A 7,413-nucleotide genomic window follows, 5' to 3' on the forward strand; every position below is an offset into this window, starting at 1 on the left:
TTTCTAACATTGACCCGGTATGACCCGAACCAAATCAATACGATTTTAAATAGATCTGCTGAAACCCGAACTAAATCGATACCTTTTTATACTGCATCGTTAACCAGAACTAAACGATACCCTTTTAAAATGACCCGTTTGATCCGAGCCAAAGCAAATCGAAACATTTCTAAAATGACCAATTTTCATAAATGAAAATTGTAATAACACAATTGAAGATTAAGAATAAAAATAAAGGTAACACATACAACGTTCTTAGATTTTAAATTCTTTAGACTAAATGCGAATTCATTATTACTGATTGTGGAACCCAAACAATATATAAAACTTTAATTATTTCAACCCACTTGAAAGTTGAAACTCAAGTAAATTTTCACTTAATTTGTGAACCTTGCGCATTCTTTCATTTTTCAATAGACACTAAAATCAAACACCAAACAAACTAAATACAAATTAAAATGAAACAAAATTGAAAAAAAAAAACAAAACTAAAACTAAACCAAAAATCTAAATAAAACCTAATACCAATAAAACTAAAACAAAAACCGAAATAAAACTAAGAACTAAACCGATAAATCTGAAACATAACAAAATACAAAAAATTGTAAAAACCGAAACAAAAACTGAATAAAGTTAAATTCATCTAAAACGAAACTAAAAAAAATCAAACCAAAACGAAACTAAAAAGAAACAAATTTACAAAACAAAAACTGAAATGAAACCAAAATAAAAAATAACTATCATATATATTAATAGTATAGAAGATTACAATATGTTGAATGTAATTAAGTTGAGTATATTTAATTTAGTTTTAAATTATTTTCTTAATAAAAAATTATAAGAAGGAATTTTATTTATCAAAATAATTATTATTAAATAGTGTAGAAGATTTAACTTTTTAATAACTATTAAATAGGGGTGTTCAAGACCGGATTATCCGGTTTTCGGATATCCGAAAATCGGATATCCGAAAAGTTCGGATAGTGAATATTCATATCCAAATCCGAATCCGAAATTCGGATATCCGAAAATCGGATATCCGAAATTTCGGATACTGATTTGGTTATTGAAACGGATAATCCGGATTAAAAAAGGAAATCGTTTAAGCATATATTAAATCTAAGCTTGTGTTCGATTTTCTAAGTTTCCAACATTAAGATAAAAAAACATTCAAGAAATTCATGGATAAACTCAAACAGCCAAAAATAATATGGAAAATAGAGAATTTATAATGGAAGGGAAACCCTAAACTTAAGTTATAAATTATAACATATATTAATTATTTTATTTTTTTTTTAGTTTTCGGATATTGGATAATCCGATTATCCGATTTTTTTAGAAATCGACATCCAAACCCGAATCCGAAAATTCGGATTATCCGGTTTTCGGATATCCGAAATTTCGGATAATTCGGATACGGATTTTCGGATATTTCGGGTTCGGTTTCGGATCCAGATTTTTTTGAACACCCCTACTATTAAAAGAAAAGTTATATGAATAACGTTAAGGAATTGCCCACGTGAATGCTTGTGGAAATTAATCAAGTCTTATAAGGTGAGAGGCCTATTACACAACAGGTGGCTTCATATCAATAAATAATTCAACAACCAATTAATCCACAATAATACAGTATCTCTATTGAATCTTGACATGCTGATAGGGTTAGAGAGAAAAACGAGAGAAACTATGAGAGAGAAGATATTCTTAATTTTCTGGATGATCTCCAGGAACCGTATGCATTAGTTTAAATCAAAAGCAAATTACCAAGTTCACCAAATAACCCACAAAAATAAAGAAAAGCCATAATAGTCCCTGGCCCAAGCAATAATTAAAATAAAAACATAAAATACGGATGCGAACGTATCACATGCCAATGGAAAAGGGAAAAAAATAGCCTGTTATTTTATTAGACAATACAGAATGGGCACCGCATGGTCGTTGGCTGCCACGACGTAATTTTGTGGAGAGGAAGAAAAGGAAGTGTGAGGATCTCCATGTTACGGTGAAGGCAACGGCAGTAGAGCTCCCCACAGGCTAACGTGGAGGCAATGGTGTATGACGGCTTCCACGTTGATGTTGTGGGGATCTCCATGCAATAATGAAGGAGGGTGATATGACTTCTATACCGCCTAGTCTTATGGTCAAAACAAATTTTTGTGCCTATTACACTGTGGAATATGGCACTCTTGATCACAATAGTTGCTAGCCAGTAGAGAGAACGGTAGCACCTTGATTGTTTGCGAAAACGTGAGACATATATTACATATTTCATATGAGTCAAAATAGTTGACACGGCTCTATCCTTGAGACAAGCCTTGTGCGGGTGCTCTTAAGTATCCATGTGACCTTTTTTTTTCTCAAATATAAGTCTGGATGATGAATATGTTTTTACTTTTCGAGATCTATTTTGTAAATGACAAGTTTATGGTGCTTTGAAGATTGCTTTTGGGTAAAGTTAAGGATGGGATGGTAGATCTAATGTTGCATTTGGTAAAGCCTCTCGAACACTTTACATCCATTAAATATGGGTTGTTAGTTCGTCCAAAATTAGTTAAGTTGGTTTGTCCAAGACATAACGGTTCAAGCATGCCAAGCTCAAATGGTTTGGTATGTGGGTTTCAATCTGACTTGCTAATCCGATCCAGTAAAGTTATGAAAACTTTTTTCAAATTCATTAGAATTGAAAGTTTGATATAAACTATTCTAGTTATTCAAATGCTTAATAATTACACAATAGTTATATAACCATTTCAAATAAACAATCTAAAACAACCCTAAAAATGCCATAAAATTTTCATAAAAACAACAATGGAAAACAAAAATGTCACATTAGCATTTTAGGTACACCTAATCATTTTAACTTGTTTCTATGATAGAAAATAACATTAAGCTTGTGTTTAAGTTACCAAACGATCATATTACACGTTCTAAGTTTAATGAGTCATTGTGAACAAAATAAATATTAATGAGTTTATAATCATATAAAATAAACAAATGGATATTTTACCACAACTTGAAAATTTTCTTTTAGAAATGTAATATTTGGCCTTCCATGGTTTCACACCAACCAATGTAGTTCGCTTTACCCTCGAGGTACTCACGTGCCTTTTTTTTAGTTATTCGGGTATAAAGTCATCCATAATAGAATTAGTCTCACATAAGCACGCTTAAGCGTGAAGTTTTTCTCTCAGCATAGCATTGTCGTATTGCGCCAAGATTGCGTTAGTGTTACATGAGAGTATACCCTTCTTATCTCTCTCTCTCTCTATCTCTCTCTCTCTTAGTTTTAGTTTTTAAATGTTTTTCTAATTTTACACCCATTTATTTTATTATTACTTCACCCTTGGATAATGTAGTTTTCTAATTTTACACCCATTTATTTTAGGGAAAATCCCCAAAATAGCCCATCCATAAAATGAGATTCCAACTTTATCCCCTAAACTTAATATTTCCAAAAATGGTCATCTCTAACTCATCTTTAACCATGTATTAGGAAATCTGACGCGTCTTTGACGACATGTTAGCATAACACGTCGTTAAAGACGCGTTGGATTTCCTAACACATGGTTAAAGACGCTAACACGTCGTCAAAGACACGTTAGATTTCCGAACACATGGTTAAAGATGAGTTAGGCCTCCAAACAGGTAGTCAAAGATATGTTAGCATCAAACGCGTAGTCGAAGATATGTTAGCTTTTTTGTTTGTTTTTTAAATATTATATTTTTATAACTAGTTTAACCTATATTTGTTTTTCTTTTATAACTTTTAATATATACCGACGAGACATGCTTACTTTTACCTACTGACCGACATAAACTAACTCAAACTCGAGCCGTGCCAAATCAATATCGAAATATTCAATAAAATTTGACCCTTCTCGGTTTTAAATAAAATTTATGTCGGTCCGTAGATAAAAGTAAACATTTCTCGTCGGTTTATTCGAAATAATATAAAATTTTATATATTAAAAGTTATAAAAGAAAAACAAATATAAGTAAAACTAGTTATAAAAATATAATATTAAAAAAACAAACAAAAAAGCTAACATATCTTCGACTACACATTTGATGCTAACATATCTTTGACTACGTGTTTGGAGGCCTAACTCATCTTTAACCATGTGTTAGGAAATCTAACGCGTCTTTGACGACGTGTTGGCATCTTTAACCATGTGTTGGGAAATCCAACGCCTCTTTGACGACGTGTTATGCTAACATGTCGTCAAAAACGCGTTAGATTTCCTAATACGTGGTCAAAGATGAGTTAGAGAGAGCCATTTCTGAAAATATTAAGTTTATGAGACAAAGTTGGAATCTTATTTTGTAGATGGGCTATTTTGGAGATTTTTCCTTTATTTTATTATTATCTATATCGATATCGTTTAAACACATTACAATTTTACTTTTGGTTTCCTATAACCGAATTCCTGCCGACACATAAGTCAAAAGTCATGTACAATATATTTAAATGCTTTATACTTGTAAATCAATCAATATATCTAATAATAATGTTCACTTTAATAATATATATACTTCTATTATTGGCTTAAGACACATGGACAAAAAGGGTTGTTGGCGAGTTTAACCTAACGTGTTTTAGCATTTACTTAAAAAAAATTGTATTAAACTCGTGCTTGTTAAAATCTGATCTGTTAGGTTGAGTACGTTTGCTTCAAATATTTTGTTTTAAACACGTTTAGCAAATGGTTGTCTTTAATTGATACTTATATTATATCCATGTGATTCATGTTGACTTGATTATTAGAGGGTGATCCTCGAGACTTCGACCTTTGAACCCTTCTAACAAATTTTTGTGGTTGTGGAAAGACAAAAACGGATCCAACATCACCAACAAGATCACTTTGAAACCTAATGTTTATTAAAATATACGTGAAAGCATTTGGGGGGGGGGGGGGGGGGTGGTTAATTTTATATCAATAGATGTATCTACTATTAGGGTCAAGCTATCCTATAAAGTGAGACAAAAATGAGAAGTATGAGAATGATTATAGCCACACAAAAAAAAACTCTTCAAAAAAATTAAAATTAAATAAAAATTCATAACTCAAAATTTAATAAAAAAACAAAAAAAAAGTAAAAACACAAAAATGTTTCCACCGTCTTCCTAGTCTTAGAAAAAATGTTGAGGGGAAAAAATCATTGTGTCTTTTTGTTTATCATTGTGTTTTGCGTTTATTTTCGTCACTGATTGTGTTTTTTCCTTAACATTGTGTCTTTTTTTCTTGATGTTGTCTTATATTATTCAACATTGTGTTATATGTTGTTCGTCATTGTGTTATATTTTGCGATCTATTGTGTCTTTTTTTAGTTATAACTGTGTCTTTTGTTCATTTTAGTCATTGTCTTTTGTCTCTACATTGTGTCTTTTCGACGTTTTTTTTTGAACGGGAATGACAAGGGAAACATTTTGTTTTTTAAATTTTTTTTTTATTTTTTGAATTATGAATTTTTTTTATGGGTTTTTTGTGTGGCTACAAATCCTTCTCACACTTTTTATTTTTGTTTTCCTTTTGTGTTTTAACCTTTCCCTCTAATATTATTGTTTTATCGTAATAATGTAACATGTAAATAGGTTAGTTAAATTAGTTCACACACGTGATTATCCAAATTATAAAATTACAAGTAAATAATTACATAAAGTATTTGAAAAAATATATTACATCTATGTCTGAATCTATAATATTTGTACATAAATTAATTTTATTTACATCACAAAATGATTTTTTTAATGAACTTAATAAAAAATGTAACACCCCGAAGCCGCAGCGGAAACGTAAACGGGGGTGCGACAGACACCTCTGATATCAACCACATTGTTTATAAAGAAAACTGAATGCATTAATATACTTCAAATTACATTATCTCATACTTCATTACCGTCTAGGTGATACACACATCATACAATTCGATACATAATTCTATTTATTATAATGTATCCTAACATCCCGCACGCAAATCTTACACACATCAAGCACTTAGCACGTAAGCAATCACTTCATCTTAATTGTAACTGAAAAGCATGTGAGAAAACGGGTCAACTACGAATAGTTGGTGAGTTTCACAATTCGAGTAAACCATGATAAATCATTATCATAAAATAATATTATTATCGATGTAATTATGCTGAGCCCACAAGTGAAACCTCTGACTATCACACACAACCCCCGTGGCATATCCCCCGCCCACGGAACTGCCCCAAACCGCTATGTCTAACATTACATAGCAAAATATATATAACACCCAAAATAGACATGTGCAACTGGCTGGGAAACATTAGCAAATCCATGCCGGACCAGTTGGGTTTGTCACACCAATAGTACTATCCACACTCTACCGGCTTTCAGTTAATCACTCGTGTTCCGGGGCCTTAGAATGTTAGCAACTCAGACAATTACCATCTTAGTACATTTCCGTACGATTCCCGTACAATAAAATATATATAAATCCACGCAAATCCATGCGTTCAGTATGTACTTAAACATTTCAGTAAAAACATGCTTCCGCCCCGAGAAAATATTCGAAAACAGTTCAGAAAAAGGGGCTCGTGAAACTCACCTTAGCACATGCAAGCAGGTAACAACAATCATTATCAGTTAACACGTCCAATCTGTAATATGATCTCTACGATCGTTACTATACACTCATTATTATTATAACTTTAACCAAGTTAACCGGTACATATGGGGACACTGTTAACCCAGCACTGTACCCATTCTGGGGGCAAGGTTAACCCAGAAACACTTCTCCGGGCTCAGATTGTGATGTCGTTTAGAGTTCAACAGTCAAATTTTCTAATAGCTTGTTTTCCCCGTTTTGTGTGCCTTGCACGGTTACCCGTTTTTATGTTTCAAAAATGAGTTTGGTCACACACGACCCGAAAATAGTGGTTGACTGATAATTTAGTTTAAGTTGTGAAATTTGAGCTCGGTTTAGACGCCCCGATTGGCCGCGGGACCCGTTTCCGTCTTTGGCGTACCGGAAACTGTTAAATCGGTTAAAAATACCCACATCATCCGAATTACTTTCGGATGATTCATTTTTACTTGTTTAATTCTATTATATGAAAATAGTTCATTTTTAGGGTTTTTATACACCAGTCAGTTCGTTTAGACGAACTTTACCGGTTTATGCGTTTTAAGTTTTAAAAGTTTGTTTTTGCACAAATAATTATCCGTTTAATCTCGGATCTTAAAATTTTGCACAAATAACTTTTTGACAGTGGGGAATTTTATAAAAATATTTTCAGCATTAATTTTTATATTTAAAATTTATTTATCTATTTTTTAAACACCATTTAAACACTAAATATGTCGTAAATACCAAACAATCTTAGAAAAATCCCAAATTTCTCCTGGATGTCCCTTGTAATTTTTCCAGAACCAAAATCTTCTT

The sequence above is a fragment of the Bidens hawaiensis genome, unplaced genomic scaffold (genome assembly GCF_021521415.1).
Source record: "Bidens hawaiensis isolate Kalapana, Puna unplaced genomic scaffold, B.hawaiensis_p1.1 tig00035888_1, whole genome shotgun sequence".
In the NCBI taxonomy this organism is placed as follows: Eukaryota; Viridiplantae; Streptophyta; class Magnoliopsida; order Asterales; family Asteraceae; genus Bidens; species Bidens hawaiensis.